The sequence below is a fragment of the Carettochelys insculpta genome, chromosome 16 (assembly GCF_033958435.1).
Source record: "Carettochelys insculpta isolate YL-2023 chromosome 16, ASM3395843v1, whole genome shotgun sequence".
Lineage (NCBI taxonomy): Eukaryota > Metazoa > Chordata > Testudines > Carettochelyidae > Carettochelys > Carettochelys insculpta.
In genome coordinates, this window is record NC_134152.1 from 32,595,014 (window position 1) to 32,615,093 (window position 20,080).

The 20,080-nt window shown below is 50.1% G+C and overlaps 1 protein-coding gene across 5 annotated transcripts in view; it reads left to right on the top strand.

Annotated features, from left to right (window-relative positions):
* The window catches only part of RAI1 (retinoic acid induced 1), a 153,261-nt gene that overhangs the window by 40,157 nt on the left and 93,024 nt on the right, over positions 1-20,080 (top strand). For 3 of the 5 annotated variants that reach the window (XR_012647732.1, XM_075010729.1, XM_075010730.1), the window contains exon 2: positions 17,722-17,819. The exons of the other annotated variants lie outside the window; for them this stretch is intronic. The gene's annotated coding sequence lies outside the window, so the exon portion shown is untranslated. The remainder of the gene's footprint in view (positions 1-17,721; positions 17,820-20,080) is intronic. 5 annotated transcript variants of the gene reach the window in all.

Here is a 20,080-nt window from a genome sequence, read left to right on the forward strand (position 1 = left end):
TGTTCGTGTTCTTAGCAGAACTGTTTTGGTTGAAATTTTCCAAGAAAAATTCAGCCTGAGTCAGATACCTAACATGGAAAATTTCAGCCCAGAGGGTTAAAGTTTGCCAAAGATATGTACAACTGAAAACAAGGTTTTAAAATAGAAAGTGGTGGGCAACTTTAATAATAGACAGAACCAGCAGTCTTGCTGGGAATGATGAAGGTCTGGAAAAGCTGGCTTGAGAATTACTGTTCTCCCTGTCTTGGACCGCAAGAACAAGGGGACGTTCAATGAAATAAACAGGTGGCAAATTCCAACCGGCAAAAGGAAATACTTTTCCATGCAATGTGCAATTAGGCGGTGTAACTCTTTGCCACAGGAAGTAGCCGAGGCCAAGAACCTAGCAGGGGTTGAAGGAGGATGAGATATTTACATGGATAACAAGAATATCCAGAGTTATAATAAAAAGTCTCTGGGGAAGCTATAGGTAGCTAATGTTAACAAAGCTTTGGAAGTGTTATAAAATCTCGTGCTTCCCAGATGATCTCTAAATGTTGGGGATTAAGATGTGACATTTGTGGTGGTGGCTTATCCTACGTCTGCCTAGCACCTGGGGGTTTGTGAACCTTCCTCTGAAGAATCAGATGTTGGAAATATTGAAGACAAGATATGGGACTAAAAGGACCTCAGGTCTGATCCCGGGGGCAATTCAGATGTTCCTAGGGCCAGATCAATGTTAAACCTTAAAGTTGATTGTAGGTAAATCAATTCTAGCTATGCTATTGCCAGAGCTGGAATTGTGCATCTAAAATGGACTTACCTGGCCATCCTCACAGAGGGAAGTCAACAGGAGATTGAGGAGTACAGGGGTTGACTGTCAGCCCCAGATAGTTCGATTTCGCCTGTCCTTACTAGATGCATGAAATCGAAGCCCAGAAGATCGACCCTGATCTGGTTGTCTTCCAGGTACTGAAGACATACTGCGGCCGAATTCAAAGGGACCCAATGGCAGGGGCACTGCTTGAGTGTAGTTTTGAGGAAGGGGGTTCCAGGCTGCACCCAGGATAAGGGCACAAGCCCAGCTTTGTATGCGAGAGGGAACCCGCAAGGAGCGGTGGTGGGAAACTGTCTCAGAGTGAGGCCATGGAAGAGGAAGCACAAGGCGGTACAAGAACAGCAGGAGGTGGTTTTGGAAGGAGCCACAGAAGGAGCGGAGCCCTAGCTGGAGGAAAGAGGACATGACTGATGTCTGGGAGTTTTCTCTCTGGGTCTGTGAGGCAGAAGCTCAACCAGGAGATGGGGACAAGGCAAAACGAGGGAACAAAAGTGATGGACACAAAAGCCAAGTCCCCGTTGCACGCCAGGCCAGGCCTTGTTTAGAACTCACTGAGGGCTCCCAGTCCCAGTTGCCTTCGCCCAAGGAAAGAGAGAGACGAGCAGGGCTTTGCGCTGGGAGAAGGTCACCTGGGATGGAATGAAAGCTGCACCTATGGTTCAGAGCCCAAGCGGCAGTTTTAGAGTCTGTTGTCGTGGGCTCCAAAATGTGGTGTAGTCGTGCCCTACAGGACTGTGGGCTTGGCCTGCCTTTGTGCTCTGACTGGCCAAAAAGGAGATCCTGTGATTTAGGTCACAGGGTCTCCTGGGCCACCCAGAAGAACTTTAGAACTAGTTTTTGTGTTTTAAAACCCTCGCCCTTATCTGTCTGCTGGGACAGCTGCTCCTCACTTTGGGACTCAAGCCCCCGATTTGGCAAATGGCTCACAGCTGTGTGTAGCGAGTGGTAGTGAAAACACGTCGTGCGGCACTTTTCCCCAGCAGATCTCAAAGCTCTCTGGAAAAGGAGGCAAACACCATTGTAATTAGTGTTCCCTGAAAGCTGGGTGCTTTTGCAGCTGCTCAGGAGAGATTCTGATGCTGCCCAGGTGATTAGCAGAACACCCACCGCTCAGTTTTTCATTTCTACTGGTGGTGCACATTTACACATGCCTCTGCGCACATAACATTTTTATTCCGCGTATGGATGGAAAAGATTTGAGGGAACCTAGATTGTAAGGATTGACTGTCTCAGGGCTGTCCCTTCCTCAAACTCTCTTTCATCACCTCAACACGATGCTTATCCTAATTGCAGTCTACAGATACATCACGAACCAGAGCAGCCCAGCACTGATATTTACACCCAAGGCATCAAGCTCTGAAGAGAACGCGTCCTCATTCCCAAGGTCCCGACACCAGCCGTCACAGCTGTCTCGCAGAGCTGCTGGTGTGCGTGTGTGTCGAATCGGGCCTCCCAGGTAAAAGCTGCCCCACAGGCAGCTTTTGTACTAGAGTGGGGAGCCTTGAAAACGTGAGAGAGACAGTAAAATGTAGGACACCGCACAAAGCTGACCCACAAGAAGAACCACAAGGAAGGGGGCTTGACATACACAAATTGTGGTGTTACCAAAGCGTCGTCGTTCCATTTTTTTTGAATGAGTTTGCCTGGGACAGTCGCACTCCCTCTGTGGGGACGAATGGAAGGTTCCCTGGCTCTGGGGAGGGGAAGGAGCAAGGCAGCAGATAGCTTTATGGGATGCTACCTGCGAGGTGCAACTTCAGCGAGCTCCTTCATTGGGCCGAGCGGGGCCCTGGTGAGGGCGGCGCTTCCGCTTCCGGAGTCCGGGCGGTTGGAAGACTAGACATCCCTTCTGAAAGGGCCAGCAGGGTTCCGTCTCCATCTCTCTGGGTGGCGACGCAGGATCAAAGGAGACAGTACAGAGTGCTAACCTCACCCAGATATACCACTCGCTCTTGCTGGGGCCTGGAACCAAAATGCTGACCCTGCCTGTGTCCTGTCATGCCAGCTGCAGGGTGCGTTTGCAGGGCTAGTGGTGCCCCGCTGTTTGGGGTGTGGAGGCGCTGTCGGAAACACCGTTCGTAGTGTCCCATCCCCCTCAGAGGATGTACCGTGACCCCCAAATTCTCAACCACATTGAAAGGTCTTGCATCAGGCCGACACTTTTTCCCTCCCCATCATCTCCTCTTTCGCATGGGGCGAGCCCGTTTCTGCCCCTGCTGGCCAGCTGGTGAGGAGCTGTATGAATCCAGCGAAGACGCCCACATCCGTGTGCGCTCTAATTTTTTTCCATCCATGGGTGGAATGAATTTTGTTATGTGCACCCAGACATGCCAGGATGTGCACCACCAGGAGAAGCACACGCTGCTGGCTGTGGGCACTCTGCTGATCAGCTGGGTGACACCTTAATTTCTTCTGGGCAGCTGCCCAAGAGCTCAGCTTACAGGGAACACGGGGCCATGCCTCGGTTGCTGTGGCACTATCGAAGCAGCCACACTAGAGCACTGGCCAGCCCATGGTGTTTGATTTAAGTTAAGTGCACCATTCCATCAAATGGCAGCATTCTCATATGTGGGTCTGTCCCACGAAAGCTCATCGCCTAATGGGCTTAAACTGCAGCAAGGGAGGTTTAGGTTGGACATTAGGAAAAAGTCCCCAACTGTCAGGGTGGTCAGACAGTGGAATAAATTGCCTGGGGAGGTTGTGGAATCTCCATCGCTGCAGATATTTAAGAACAGGTTAGATAAGTGTCTATCGGGATGGTCTAGACAGTACTTGGTCCTGCCATGAGAGCAGGGGGCTGGACACAATGACCTCTCAAGGTCCCTTCCAGTCCTCGCGTTCTACGATTCTAATAAATTATTTTGTTAGTCTTTAAAGTGCGACTGGGCTGCTTTTTTGTTTTGATCGTACATAGACTAGCACGGCTTCCTCTCTGGTACTGTTCCAGTGCGTGTTTGACCAGCTGTTACAAGGCCTGAATAAGGAGACTCAACCAGGGAAATGTGAGGTTTGAAATGGGACAATCTTCATGAAATTGGGATTGTCCTGTTGGCATCCGAGCTAAGAGCAGGGGCATGCCAAGTGTGGGGGGTGTCAGATTTCATGAGGGGGAGCAGCACGATTAGCAGCTGGGTCTCAGGCTTCTCCATCTCGTTAAAAACGTTGAAATCTGTTGCTGTTTTTTTTCTGCGTATTCACATCGATACACCGATCAATGCAGTTTTTACATTCTACGTTCTTGTTTTGTTGCATGTGCTGAAAGGGTTGGGGTTTTTTAGTGTGAACATAAGGGAATTTCCCATTGTTTTGGATGACATCAGACGGGTTTAGGGGGTCTCTGCTAATTGCAGGGATGAAAAGTGGGGCCCGAAATAAAGTGTTTACTTCCCCCCAGCATAGAGCCTGCTACCACTCTGGTGGAAATGAGTTGAATTTTGCAGCTGACTCAGGCCTGAGTGAGGCTTTGCGTGAACTCCTGTGGGTGTTTGGGGTCGGAGTAGCACTAGGTTTTGGTGTAAAGTTGAAAAATATGGCTAAGGCATACAGGGCGGAGAGAGGGACGCTCTAGTGTCCCAGAATACAATGTCTGGGAGCAAGCCTAAGGACTTAACACTTGGCAGTTAGCCTGGCTCCTCCTTGAGGTTGGAAACGAGCGAGGGAAATTCTGTGCTTGAATGCCTTAGCTACAGCACAAGCTGAACATGAGATGGTTTATGCTAGCAGACTGTGCCACCACTGTACCTGTCTGCTCTCACTGCAGGTGTCTCACCAGCAGCTCCTGCTTTCTCCGCTGCCTTCCCTGCCTGACCTGAAAACTAACTCCTGACGGGTCAGCCGCCTTCTATCTTAGAGAGCTCCTGTCCTGGCCACTGTGTCTGAATTTCCAATCACTTGCTAGTTGCTTGACGCACGCTGCTTGTGGTGCAAGAGACAGGCCCTGTGTCGTCCTCTGTGCTTTGCTAGGAGAGCGTGGGATCCTTGTCTGGCCTTGCCGCTAAAGAGATGGAGAAGGATGGCATTGGATGAGGCTGATGCAAAGACTTCAGCTCTGTTTTCTGTCTCCCCATCTGCTGCTATTGGCGAGCCCTTTGCCCGTTGTTTTCAGCAGGACTATTTTCTTTTCAGCCATAGCAGTTGTGAAAGAACACCAAGACCCGGGTCATGCATGGCCCTTGTAAGTGGAGGGTGTCTGTGTAGACAGGGCTCAACACTAGACATAAACCTCAAGCCCTTTGCCAGCCCCCTCTGCTAGCACCAGGGGGAGATAGGACAAGTGTGGGCAGACGGGGTGTGATAGAGAGAGCTGGGGGGGGGTCAGGCTGCATCTTATGAAGCACTGGGGTGCAAAGGCCACCAGCCACAGTGCATGGGAGCAGCGCTCTGGCCTCTAGAACAGCCTAAACTGCAGCTCTTGTACGTGCTTTCCCTGTTCCCCTGGGTGCGGGATGGTGGGGTGGGTGAAGCCAATGGTAGAACCTCCCTTTTCCTCCTTCCCCTGCTAACAAGCCAGCCAGGGAGACCCCTGCCTGGAGGTCCCACCAGTAAGCCACAGGGCAGGAGATCAACAGTGCCATGGTCCACCTTCTGGGGTTCAGTTTAGCATGCCAAGTAGGAATTGGCTAAACCAAACCCTCAGGGCCACTCCCCCAGAGTACTTCTCACTGTGCGGCAGTGGCACAGGCCATCGTCAGGAAGGTTGACAGGACAATTTCTCCCATCCACCTCCTGCTGCAGGGCCATGCCTGAAACTGGACTGCAGGGACACACTTCTCAAAGCTGGCGTTCCTTCTCTGAGGGTGAATTTGTTCTGTAGCATCGTGCTGCCCACAGAGGTGAGATCAGAGAGCGGCCAGTTGGGTAAGAGGAGGAAAGCTTCTGAGCTGGCAGGTGTCTGAGAGAGTAGGACCTGGGTGAAAGATGAGGGCTATAAATATACATAGAGCTACACGGGACCTAGGGAGGTCATCACATCCAGTCCCCTGCTTTCTTGGTAGGGCTAAGCACCCTCTCCCATTATTTTTGCCCTGTCTCCCTAAACAGCCTTCTCTAGGCTTGAACTTACAGCTCTGGGTTTAGCAGGCCAACGTGCAAACCGCTGAGCTACCCTGGACAGGCTAGGAAGAGCAGCCGAGGAAAGATGGCAAATTGGCAGGATGCTGATTCAACTGTGTGAGAATCATGTGCGGCCTGGGGTGCTCCTCGAGGAGGGGTGCCCCCATGGGGATTTCACATTTGCATATGTAAATTGATTCCGGGTTCTGGCCGAGCCGGGGGGGCCTGCTGACCGCGGATCATCTCCAACCGCCGCCGGGGTGGTCAGCCAAAGTCTCCTTCCTCTGCTGTCTCCCCTACGCCGCGGGGTGGGAGCGGAGAGCGGAAGCAGCTGGCTCCTTCACGCTCCAGGATGAAAGGGATCCGCGTCCCTGGGTTTTTAGTGGGGGTGTGCTGGGGTGGGGTGTGTGGCATCCTGAGCACTGGTTGGTGCATGAAGCCCCACGCTGGTCACACAGGACTATCCCTGAAGAGCGGAGGCTGTCTTGGGGACCCGTCTAAAAAGTGTTATGCCCTGGGGTTTAGCTGTGCAGTTCCCTTTATAGCCCCTGCCGGTAATTAGGTAGCAGTAGATAGGTTGCTGCACAAAGCCGAGTCCAATGCCCAGCCCTGCCCCCATGCTCCCTGCTCCACTCAACCCTTTTTGCCTTGTGCTCGGAGGCACATCACTGCGTCCCCTGCAGGGTGCAGGACCGAGCCTGACTAGAGCCCTGCCTAGAGGACAGCACTCGTGCAATTTGCTAGTTGCATGGCTGAGAGAGTAATATCTTGTATTTACCTCGTGCCATTCAGCCCATGGGGTCCTACAGCATTTTTACAGCCTGTGCAAGTGGGTCGTCACAGCCATCTCTGAAATGCAGCCAACTCGAGGGTGAAGCGTGGCCCCAAGGGGAGGAAGCGCAGAAGGATACTCCAGGCAATTGACAATGCGGGGTGAATTTCAGTGTGTGGAACTGACTTACCTGAGGTGGAACGTAGCCAAGACTGGAGGATAACACTCCTCGTCCTGGGAAAACTGTCATTGGCTCTTCCGTGACAAGGGCCACAGGCCTTCCAAAAGGCAGCAGCTTGTACAACTGCTTTGCTGTATGCGCCAAGGGCAGAAATGTGCAAACACCAGGCCCACTTCCTGCACCAGCCTCCCATCCAAGGAGGGAGCTGCCGCGGCAGCAGAAGAAATTGAGAGAGTGGGAGGGAGGGGAGTGTGGGTGAATGCTGCGTTCCCTGTAAGCGGTGCGCTTGGGCGGCCACTCAGGAGAGATTCAGGTGCTGCCCAGCTGGTTAGCAGAGCGCCTGCAGCTGGCAGTGTGTGCGTCTTTTGGTGGTACACATCTGTACTTGACTCGGTGTGCATAACAAAATTTATTCAGCACGTGCTCAGAAAAAATTGGAGAGCGCCCTGGTCTGATGGCGAGAGCCGGAAAGCAGAGACCGCTGGGTTCTAGGCGTAGAGTTGCAACTGACACATGCAGTACGATCATCTTTGAACCTCAGTTTTTCCTTTATAACAATGGGAAGAATGTGACTGAGCTACTCTGCTGGAGGGTTGTGAGATGTAATAAACCTTTCAAGGAAATGACGAGTCCCTGGGTTGAACAGTGTTACGTGAGCACAACCTGGCCTAATCTGCCGCAACTTCACAGACTAGTGCCATGCACGAGCCCCGGTGCGAAAGCCCCTGGAGAAGGCCAGGGCGACTGGGGAAAGGTGGTCACAAGGCACCTGTTAGGGGACTGTACCTCGGCGGGTTGTGTGATTTCCTTTGCTTCCAGGCTGTGTAGGGGAGTTCGTTGTGTCCGACAATGACATCTTGAGCTTGCACAGGCTCATCGGTTGTGGACTCGCCTGTGGCTGAGGAGTCCAAGCTTTGAACGGCCTGGGCGTTCACAGTGGGGGCAAGGGAATTGTCCTGCCTCTGTTGGCACGCCTGCTGCTGTTGCTTTCTTCCAGGCTGTAAGGCTCTGTGAATCGGTGGTTCGGCAGACACCGATATCCCCAGTGGCCAGAGGGTGCCAGAGCGAGGTAAACAGGGCTATAACTAGGGTGACCAGATCTCCCCCAGCCAAATATGGGAAGGATGGTCACCCTACCTGGGAGTCAGGCAGTGGTTGTCTTGGGGGGTTGGCCACCCTGCTGGGGGGCTGCCGGCGGGCAGCTGCGGTTCTCAGCTGCCCCAGGACTTCAGGCATCTGGAACTAGGCTGCCACCCTGCCAGCAAAGCTCCTGGCTCCCGCCAGCTGCGGGTAGCTGGGCGGGAACTGCAGCAATCTGGTTCCCACAGCCGGGGGAAGCCGGCTGGCAGCCACGCCACCACGTGGGTCCGGCTCCTGGCTCCCCCAGCCGCGGGGAGCCACAACCAGGGGCAGCCACCAGTTAAAAAAACGGAACATGGGACAATTAGTTCCTTTTGCAAAATAAATTGGGACACTGCTGGGGTGGCTCCCGAAATACGGGGCTGTGCCACCCAAACCAGGGTGGATGGTTGCCCTAGGTGTAAGATGAGGGCACCTCACTAGCAAACGGTAGTTTGTGAGGGGGGGGAGGGCAGTAGGATGCTCTGAATTTGAAAGCAGTTCCTTCCTCGCAGCTTTTCCTCATTAACAAGGTATGCCCCTCCCGGAGGGCTCCAAGGTAAACAAGCTTTATGTGGAACACCTCCCCGGCCCTCTGCTCCCTTTCCCTCCTGGAGGCTTGTGAGATTGTGACAGTCTGGCACCAAGAGGAGAAATAAAGGCTTTGTGATCAGCTCAGACTCCCAGGCTGAAATGTGAGGGGATCCAGTTACAGGGAGGGGGTTAGAACAAAAGCGATTTCCTTCCAGAATCCATTCCTCTCCATTTTGTCAGGAGACCTGAAGGAAAACAGCCATTGCCTCTCTCTCCCCCCCCCGATGAAAGCGGCTGGGGTTGGTGGAAGCAGCCACCCGAAAGCCAGCTGCAGAGCCTCAGAAGGACTCGAGCCTCTCGCAAAACCATTTATATTCTGAGGCGGGCTGAAAACGGAGGGTGATCATCCCAGAGGGGTCCAGAAATAGAAACTGTAGGACAGGTTTTGTGCTGGTTTGAAATCAGCAACAACAAAATGAGGCAGCCGAGTGCTAGTTTCATCCCCTTACTTGATGAGGCCTCATCTTGTGAGGTGCTGAGGGATCTGGAGGTGGACATTCAGTGCCTTGAAAGATCTATCCCTATACAAACAAGTAGAAGGGTCTGAGGGTTGCAGTGATGGTACCTTCTACCATGCATTAAAAGCAAGCCGGCTAGGAAACACTCACCCCTTAAAAGCACGTTCTGTGAAAGGACAGCCATACCACCCTTACACGAACTGCTTACCCTTGAACCTTAACCTGGAGGCGAATTTGGGGCCCCACACATTTTACACGGGGAACTGGCTTGTGAAACAGTGAGCCCACGTCGTGGTTCTGTGTATTATAAACTCGGGCTCTTGTGACCCACACACGTGTGAGGCCCCAGCAGTACGTGACTGCAGCATAGCAAGGCTTGAGCGTAGTGAATAAAGAAACCTAGCCTCTCCCGTGATCGCTCGCTGGTGGTGGTGGTGACAGAGAGAAGACACAAAGATCGCTGCTAATTTTCTTCAAGTCAGCTTGAATGTACATGATTTTCATTTTCCACCTAGAAATCCAGCCTCTGGAGGTTTAATGTTTAGCTGGAGCTGGAGAACGTTGGTCCTTTCATTGCTTAGTTTTCTGATGACCTTGCATTCCCAACTGAAGACACTCAACCCATACATTCATCAATGCAACCTTCAGCATTAAAGCAGATAATTAATGAATTAGAGTCGTCTTCTGGGGTTTCTGCTATTCTTTCGACCAAATCTTGCTCTGAAAAGCAACGTCCCCGCCCCACCCCCGCCGTGACTAAAGTCTATAGAAGTCCTCAGAGCTTTTCCCAGCGGTATGCGGGAGTTTCCCACACGCTGTGAAATGCTGAAATCCATTATTCTTAGCCACACTGGATATGTGAAGTTGATGTGGAGCTTATCAACTTTGGTGGAAGGAAGTTTGTTGGCGTAGGCAGCGTCATTTCAGAGCCTGCTTTGCTAAAGTCTGGATTCACAAAGACAGAACAGGGAGCAGAGTTTTGAGATATTTTTCCTCAAACGTGAATTGAAAAAAACTAGCATTCTGGCTTATTTCTTTCAAAATTTTAACCAATAGTTCCAGTGCTAGCTGCCAAACTTTTACTTCCAGGAGCCTGCTGCCCATGTAAATGCCAGCCTGATTAGAATGTGTTTTCTTGCCTACGCTTTCATCTCCTCAGACTGCACTTTCTGGAGGTGGCCCGTGTTCGTAGCCTCTCGAGATCCCAGAATCTAGATTCCAGTGTGAGCCCAAAGCTGTTTCTTGTCTTCTTGCAGAAAAAGTCACGACCGTGTCACACCTCCCCTCAAATGTTTATGCCGGGGCTCCGATCGGTTTGCAGTCAGGTTCAGAATTGTCTCCCCAGAAAACTGACCTGGCCCAAGGACCAGGTGGGCAATATTCAGTCCTGCGTCAGTGACAGGTATAGGACTCGACCTCTCTCAATAATGCAGAGCGAGAAGAGAGGGCTGTATGCAACTGGAAAGACCTGAAGCTCTTTTCTCTGTGTCCACCCCAGCTCCAAATCGGGAGCCCTGCTCGTACGCTGTAGCACCACTCTTCACGAGCATCCCCCCTTTAATTTCGGGAGTTAACCAGTTTCTTGCTGTGTGGTAAAGATCGCCCTGGGCAGAAGGTTCCTGGAGGGCGACAGTGTTCCCTGGAAGCTGGGTGCTTGCACAGACGCTCAGGAGAGATTCAAATCCTTGTGGTGTGTGGAGGGGGAGCTGGTGGCGCCCAGTCGCACCTGCCTCAGTGCCCCTAAAAATTTACTTTGCAAATGGATGGGAAAGAAATGCACACATGGAGGACAAAGATGAGAGGGAACGTCAGGGGATAAGATGTTCCCATACTCTCTTGGCATCCTTGTAGGGGCAGAGCCGGTTGTGGGGCAAGTTTTGTGTGTGCTCTGTTCTCCCCTGGGGCGCGCTGGTGAGGGAGGTGGGGCGTGGAGGAGAGGGCCTTGGCTTGACGTCCTGGTTTTCCAGGATTTGAGTGCTGGGTGTTGAACTCGCGTGTTCAGGGGCTCAGTTTGCAGGCCATGTTTTAGCTTGGACCTGTGAGGGGGAGAGACCCTTCCCTGTGCTTTATGGGCGAGGGAGGCTTTGTGGTTTGAGCCCTGGAGCGGGCCTCAGGCCAAGACCCTGTGCCATGCTCGGCGGTGAGAGGAGCAGGATGGTTTCTAGCCACCTTTGAACCTGCCTAGGTCTGCTGGAGAGTCCGCCAGAGTTACAGGCACCTCCTTAGGCTGCCCTGGGCCTCCTCAGCTCTGTGGGCTGCCGCCCAGCGTACCTTTGTACCCAGGCTTGCAAGGGGTTCCTCAGAAGGCAGCCTGATGGCTTGTTGCATGGTGTCTGCTCCAGGGGAAGCCTCCTAGGGCAGGAGCCAGGTCGTTTAGTCAGAGCCAGCCCAGTGGAGCTTGGCGAGTGGACAGGGCCCAAGGTGTCACACTGACAGCAGAGCCCGGCCAGTCTACAGTCAACTGGAGCACAGGGCCCAAGGTAACCTCCTTCCTCACCTTGCTCTAAGGCTGGACCTGGTTTTAGGGCTCCTTTATGCACCTCAGACCCTTTTATGAGGTGTAAAGGCGTTAGAACAGGCTCACCCATGGTTTCAAATCACAGCTGTGCCACTGACTTGCTGTATTATCTTAGGTATAATCTCCATATGCTCCGTCTTCCCCTGTATTTTACAAGGAGCGAATAACCCTTATTCCTTCTCCATCGGCACGTTGCGAGTCGCACTTCACTCCTGTTTGTGAAATGCTTTGAGATCCTCCGGTAGCAGCATAGCTGCGATTATCATCCAGACACTTGACCGAGCCTAAAGCTGCCACGCGGGCTTGGCCGAGGGTAAACGAAGAGAACAGAACTGCCAAGATGGGAGGGAGGTGGTTTTGTAAAACACGAGGAGCCAGTGAAGTTTATTAAAAATAATTTATAGCTGCAAGGACCAAGAATCTAACCCAAAACCTTGGAGAGAGGTGAAATGAAATGGCTTCAGATGGTTATTCAATTGCATACCTTAAAGAAAAAAAATCTGCTAAATGCAAATAAGCATTAATGCAGACTATGGAGAGGGAGGAGATGGAAGGCATGCAGGGAAAAGTGAGTGGGATCTAGGTTTTGCATCGTTCACTGAATTACTGGCAGGTCTTTTGTAACATCTGTTAAAAATAAAACAAACATTCATTTCCATTTCTTGCTGCCTGAGATGGCTTCTGCAAAAATTTCAACCTGTCCAGGAACTTATCTGGAAAGTTCCCCTCCTGCCTCTCCTTCTTCAGGGGAGATTTCCTTCCTGGACTTCCCAGGGGCTCCATTAGCCCCACATTAAAGCCTTTTCCGCCACTCTAAACTCTCCACTGAAGTAAAAAGAATTCTAATAAGCCACTGGGAGAAATCTGCAATTCTACTCCTCCCATGGAAACAAGGTACTGACTCAGAACAGAACTCCGCTCAAGGAAGCCAGGGTCAAGGCAGAAGGAAACCAAGGAGGAATGGAGAGATGGTTTCCATTAGAACAGACCCTGTGAGACAAATAATCACTCCTTTCCCATCAACGCAGCCCTTCTGGGAGACCTGGGTGTTCTGAGTGGACAGGCTCTGGTCGCAAGGGGCTTGTTTCATTAGCTGAGCCTGTGACAATGACCGTAAGGCTCATAACAACAGCTGATTACCATATGTAAGGGTGTCTGCTCTCGTGCGGGGTGCAGGGGACAGATACGCCCTGGTGTGCCGCTCCCTTATTAAGGTGTAAATCAGGAGATACTCTATTTCAGTCAACGGTGAGCAAGCAGTGTCAGTGAGAGGTGAATCAGGCCTGTAGCCTTTTATGTCTCTGTCCTCCACACAATCAAGTTAATGACAGTATTCCTGCTGATGTGTGTAGGGGCAGGCGTTAGCCCTTAGGACTGGGGAGGAACAGTCCTGTACCCCAGCAGGAATGATGTTAGCAATGGCAGGAGGGAAATCCTGGAAGCTAAATTTAGATCACTCTGAGGAGGACTGGCGAAATCCAAAGCCTCTCCGCTGGCTTTCGCTGACACTCTTCTGGTTCGCCATCACGTCTGCAAGATCAGGTCCACAGTAGGGGAATAAGTCAATTTCAGGTACGCAATGCTAGTGCTGGCGGCTGGGTAGCTAGAATCGAGGTATCTGAAATCAACTGGCCTGACTGAGGGAGGTCAATGGGAGCCTTTCTCCCATCGAGCTCCCTTACTCCTCGCAATGGCGAGTAGTACAGAGGTCAACAGTTGACCGCAGATGGATTGATTTCCCATGTCTCTACCTGAGCAGGTCGATCTTCCGCACAGTATAGACAAGCCCCGAGACGGAAGGCGGTGTGAGGGTTAGACATAGGAGAACCTCTTTGAGAAAGGGATAGGCCATGCAGAAAGCCTCTGCTGGGCTCAGCCCAGAGCTTGGCTGCTGACAAATGAAGAATATTAAAGTTATTTCAAGGGGAAGCTGGTGGGGAAGGTTGCAGGTGCTGAGGTGCTGTCGGTTTGGCCAAGAGAATCTGTGATGGAAGAGCAACGAAGGGTCCTGTGGCACCTTATGGACTAACAGAAAAGTTTTGAGCATGAGCTTTCGTGAGCGCAGACTCACTTCTTCAGATGCTGGTCTTGGAAATGTTATGGAAGGTGGAGAATAAAACCATGGCTACGGCTGGAAGAGGGAGTCCAGGAGGAGCCATTCAGACTTGACAAAAAGGGCTTTGGCAAATGGGCAGATTATTACAAATAAAGATTACAAGTGGTGAGGTTGCAGCAGGATAAGCTTAAAAGCCAAGGGAGGTGTTGTACCAGCCTGGCCAGAGCAGGCATTCCTGAAATTTGTGCTGCGAATAAGTGTCAGGGTGATGTAATTCCTAGCTCTCCAGGAGAGAGAGGCTTGGTCACCCAGGTGTGTATATCAGAGCCAGACAAATGAGTCCCTGCAGTCTGTCAGGGGAAAAAACAAAGGTGGAGTCATGAGGGCCAATCCCTGCAGATGTAATTTGTGGTTGAGGGAAATAGTGAGTCGTGCCATCAACCTCTGAGTCAGAACGGGTGTGCTGAGTACCGAGTGCCCAGAGAAGTCAGCGTGAACAAAATCTAGCCAGAGTTGGTGGCTTTTACTGTGTGAATAGCAAGGGAATGTCATGTGGGGACGTGATGAGAAGAAACGATTTCTCGAGATCAGGAGCTATTGGTTCATGGAACAGCTTGTTCCGGAAGAGGAGAGGTGGCTGTTGACCTAATTCTGAGTCATGCCCAGGAGCTGGGCCAAGACACAAGGTGTGACTAGGCCATAGATAACAGTGACCTCTGATAATTCAGTTCCAACATCCTTGCAGCTGCCATCCTACCAACCCTGTGAGAGACTAGCAATTAACAACACTGCAGGGACATAGTTAGGAAATGAAAATCCAGAGGATCAATTTGGAGACCTTGTGCTTTCTGGCAGTCGCAGGTTTGAGTGTTCTCCACCCAGACAGACCCAAAAGGGCAAGAAGTAAATGGTGCAGCCAACTGGCAAGGTGTGGATGTTGATTCAAGCCAAGAAAGTGTCCCTCAGCAAACAGAACCCCCAACTGAGTGATGGAAATAGACTAGGATGGACGGTTGGCAAGATTAGGTGTCAACTGGAGTTGAAGAGGAAATGTGCAGAACAAACATGTCCACAACTTAAAGAGAAATGATAAGAAATGATTTTGGTAGCTGGGAAATAAAGTCTCGTGGGAAACTCAGTGGAGCTTCTCCCAGACCTTCAGGTCCTAATCAGGGCATAGTCTATAAGTTGCCACAAGACTTTTTGTTCTTGAAGCTACAGATGAACCCGGCTACCGCTCTGATATCTTTCTCTGCCACGCACTGGGTTGCCTTTTCATTCCCTGTACTGGTGGCAGCTTGAAGTGGCCTTCATTTGCTTGGTGCTCACCAATGAGCATGCTAAGTCGGAGAATCCTAACCCACAGTGGCAAGGTCCTGAAAATAAAGAAAAGGCTTTGTTTGGTATCTCTGGATACTGCGTGAGCCATATTCCGGAAAAGAAGTGGACCCTGGCCTGCCATTCCTCATAACTGGACGGTATCATTCTCTTGTAGGCCCTGAAAGAGCTGAAGGACAAAGTAAAGCACCTGATGCTGTACTCAGGGGACTGAGTTGCAGTCTTCACTCAGCCAAACTTCCATTGGAAGGGGCTGAAATAGTGGCAACGTGTCGTTAAAACAGCTACAGTACCAGTGTGCGAGCGGATGAGTAGTGTTGAATGATAGCATTGCCAATCTAAGGCATTGAAAAGTCAGAAAGCAAACCCCTGCGAAATACGGAGACTTTACAAATAGTAAATTTTGGGTTGTCCTGATTTGCCTTCTGACCTTTGGGCTTTTAAAGTTCACGTAGCCAAGATTTCTTTATGCAAGTGTGAAGGATAGAAACTTAACCACAGAAGCTGAGGTTCTCATGCAATCACAAGATTCCAGGAGCTAGACATTTAAGATAGCAAGTATCATGAGATTTACTATGAAACTGGTAGAGTTTACAACAATGCATAGTTTAGGAGAGTCAAGTGGTGACGTTAAAAGCTATAGACGAAGGAGCTGGGTATCAGTACTCAAAAAAATAGTTTTTGTAACTAATTAACTCAAGTGAGTCTCCTTCTTGCTTTGTGGAATCAAAAATGTCCAGCTATGTGTCATAGCCTCTCTGCTGCAAAGTACTAAGAGGGATTTTCTTTTGGTTTTGGCTTGAGAGGATCCCAGTTCTAACCCTGACCGCTGCTTTGAGGTTCTGGCTGGTTGCAGTGTACACCATTCTGACACCTACAAAGTCCTAAGTGACCACAGATTTGTTATATGTTGTTAAAGAACAAACCAGCCCCCTTGGGTCTGGAGCTGGGAGTGATCTTGGAGGGAGGGGGAAGAGGAGAAAACAGCTGAGGGAAGAACAACTCCAAAGAGAGGGAATTTGGAAGGAGGAAAGTTATTCTGAATAACTGTCTACTTCATGTAGGGTTGGTAATGAAACCTTGGTCCTCTTATGAGTATTGATTATTGTTTGACCTCTGAATAGATGCAAATATTAGTAGGGGAAAAAAGATGTACTCTTCCCCCTACCATAATTCAACAACAGGGAATACCTTGTGAATTAAAAGCCCCCAGACTGAATGGGTCCAAGTGAATATACTCTTTTTCATAATGTACAATTAACCCATGAAACTTACTGAGGTGAATAACTGAGCAAGGTTAAAAAAGTAAGAGTAGCATTTGCAGAAGGGGATACCGATCCTCACACTTCTGGGCATAGTCTGATCACCAGCTGGAGGCAGGCAGGAGTTCCCACTCTTCCCATCGGAGCGTATTACCCGAAGAATTTTATTAAGAAGATCTTACAACTTCCCCTGGGACAGTTAGGCTTGGTCCTGCTTTGGGCAGGAGGCTGGACTCGAAGACCTCCTCAGGTCTCTTCCAGCCCATGGATTCTATGACCCAGCCTGGGTGACTTGGAACCAGGACACCTGGCTTTGGAAGCATTGGTCTGCCACGTCTTGGTGATTCGTCTGGTTTCAAAACTTTTCACAGGGAGGCTGAGCTTCCTCTAGGCAAGGGGTAGGGCTCTTTGATTGGTTTTTCTCATGCTTTTTCATTTATAAGAGGTGCCCAGGGAAGGATTTCTCTCTTTGTTAATGGTCCCCTTCCCTCGTTCCAAAAGCAAAACCTAAAACTACCACACAAGGAGATTAGCTGCCGTCAGATCTCGTTTGCCAGCCATCGTCCGCCTAAATCCCAACAGATGCACTAAGCTTGGAGTCCAAGCTTCTGTAGTTTTCCTGTCCATCATTGCCTTGGCTGCAGCTGGCTACGCAGAGCAGAGAAAGCTGCAGGTGTGATTTGTTCTCATTCCTCCACCCCCTTCTCTTCCTTGCTCTTTCTTTTCCCAGCTGCCTTACACAGCCACCTATCTGATCTTTGCAGGCAAAGGGGAAGTAGGGCCTCAGACCCCCCAGACTGCTGTGTCTCTCTCCCCTGCAGGTTTAGCCCAGGACTGGGAGTTTTAGGTGGGTGAGGTTTTTTGGGTTCTGTTTTGTGTTGTTAACGTGACCGCTGGAGACAGAGGGAAAATAAAATGAAAGAACTATAAAGGAACCGGCATCCTCCTTCCTCCTTTTCTCTCCTCCCCCTCTAGAGGATTAAGCCAAAAAAAAAAAATGTCTGCAGCTTTCTGTTGACCCTGCATGATGGCATTTTTGTGCTCTGCATGCTGCTTCTGCCGCTGATTGCTATTCCTGGCACAAACACACGCACACACGCACATACACACACACAAACCTAGCATAGATCACACAGGCAAGGCAACCCTGCTACTCACTCAATAATAATAATAAAAAGGCACACACTGCCACTAACCCCTCTCTGTAGCTCTGGCCATCCTCTCCGATGACCTGACATCTCCATCAGAGATCGGGGACAAACCACCCTCCCTTTTTTCCCTTTCCACTCCACCCACCCCCAACCCTCACCTCTTCCCTAGCTCCGCCAAAGCACACTCCTGTCTGGCGTAGCAGCCTGCAGCCAAACCCCCCAACCACTCCTACCACTGGCATTACATTTTCAGTCTGGATGCTATAGGGACGTTTCTAATTACCTTGTATCCCCTAGTGGTCCATGAGTAATGGCTGCTGAAGGAGCTTAGAAGGGTTGCTGAGAAGGAAAGCAAAAAAAAAAAAAAAAAAAATTGTGCTATTTCTCACATTTTTTTCCGAAGGATCTAATCTGGCTACTGAGTTCTGGAAGAGGAGGAAGAGAGAGAGAGACAGCACGAGAGTGTGAAAGAGAGAGAAAGGAGCACAAGAAACATTGCAGGTATCGTTATGAGCTAGAGCTTTGCGCCTTCTAATGCTAGAGGGTCTGTAGAATGTTCTGTGGGAATTTACAGTGCTTTTTCCTGATTTATTTTTCTCCCGTGCGATTCGCACCCCCCCCCCTTCCCGGTTGAGACGATCGCGTGCGTTGCCGGCACTGCAGAGTTTGTCTGTGTCTTGCTTGCAGCGATTGGGGTTTGGTTTGTTTTTTCTAGCCTTTAAAAAAGGGGTTGGGACATGTTGCAAATTTCTAGGGACTCTACTGGCGACGGATGTCTGAACAAAGACACGGCTTAGAGTCCGAATGTTCGTGTGTTTATGTGAGCAAAGCAGATTTGTTCGTTTTTCTCATTCCGACTCCCACTTTTGGGAAGTTGAAATAATAAAAAAGACCTGGGGTTTGTTGATGAATACAGGAACCAGGTCTGTCAGGGAGGTTTCTTGAACATTAGAGTTATTCCCATGCCTGGTTTTCTACTCCACAAAGTTCCAACATCGATGAGACTCAGCATCCCACGATCGTGTTGTTGTTGTCTTTGTGTGCAAACTCTGGTTTGATTTGTTGTCTTCTGTTGATTTGACGTGCACCCGGCTCGCCTGCTAGAAAAAATTGTTCCAGCAGAGATGTGAGTAATCCTGGGATTTGCACATCTGGCGGGATGTTCAGAAACCCCCTCTGTGGGACTTTTGCAAGCTCTTCTGCTCTCTCTTTCCCATGGCAAATTTCTCCAAAACCCAACCATTGTCATTAAACAACAATCCAAACAACCAGCAGCTCACAGCTCCCTTATAGAGATTTCACTTTTCACAATGTCTGTACGTATGTGAGAGAGAGGGGGAGCTTTTGTTTTAAATAAAGAAGTGTCCGTGATTGAAAACATATGAATAGAATGCAGTGCAGAATGTGTGTGCGTTGTAGGCAGTTGTGGTGGTGGTGGTGCGAGGTGGCGGGCGGGGGGGGTTGGAAAAATGCTTATGCTACAGAAGCAGCGCTTGAATGACTGTGTAGTACATGACAGCCAAGGGGGGCTGTCCGTTCTCTATCATTACTGAGCAGCTCACAGGGGCTTGCGTGTGTGTGTGTGCAGAATGGAATTTGATTTTTTTTCGAATGCAGAGCATGATTTCTGCAACTGTCAAAATCGGCAGAGGAAGACCAAAGTGGCCCATTCAAACTTGACTGGCCGGTATTGCAACAAAACCAGCTGGTAGTAATTAAAAAAACATGAGAAAAAATATATGAAAATTACAAAGGCAGGAAGGGGGAGGAAAAGTGTAGCAGGGTTCTCTGGACTTTGAAACCTTATCAGGCACAGAAATGTGGAGGCTGGGATACTGATACTGAGATCTTATCTGAGTGTGGCCACTGTTCTTTTGGATTTCATTTGTGCGTTGCAATAAAAATCAGTTCAATGCCTTGGGAGGAGTGTTATTCCGTCTGGCAAAATAAAAAAAAAAAAATCCTGCAAGGCTGTCCCCCACGCCCCCACCCGCAGCACTTGTTTTGTTTGTTTCCAAGGGGGGGGCAGGGCGGGGAGAAAGCATGGGGGTGGAGAGTCTATTTAAATTGGACTTAATGGATTCCCAGGGTGGCTCTTTTAGATGAAAGTCAAAATAAGAGCCAAAGTGAATCTCAGCAGAGCTGTCTGTTGCATTAAAGATGCTGCGTTCCTCTTTTTTCCCCTCCCCCCCTTTTTTCTTTAAAAGGAAAAAAAAAATGTGTTAGCCGTACGGCAGAGAGTGGAGTTTCCAGGCCTATAATGAGAGCTCTAATTGAAGAACTTACAGTCTCTTGGGGGATTCTTTACTGATCGCTGCTTTCATTATTTCTGTCTGGGTTTGGCTTTTTATTTTATTTTATTGTATTGTATTTTTGGTGCATGATAGAGATGCACGTGTTATCCTCAAACCCTCCTGCCCGGCTTTAGCCCCAGACAGGTGAGGTGCTGCTGTATGCCGGTAGGAGGTTGCTTTGGTGCAAGTGACCTGTTGTGCAGGCTAATTTCCTTGCGGACAGGCTTGGCGCTGGCTCATAGATGCAGGTAAGGGTCACCCTGGTAAAATTTTTCTGGGCTTTCAAGGGTTAAAAATAGGTCGTCTCCATGCATCAGGTTTTGGATATGCTGAAAAGTTGTAAGTGCAGCTACGGCAGTGCTGTAACACAGCAATGTGCCTGGGGCAGGGTTCGGGTAGGTCGCCTCCGCCAGGGGCGTAGCTACCTGCACTGGTAGCCCATTCCCCCCTTCGCTTTCCGCCACTGTA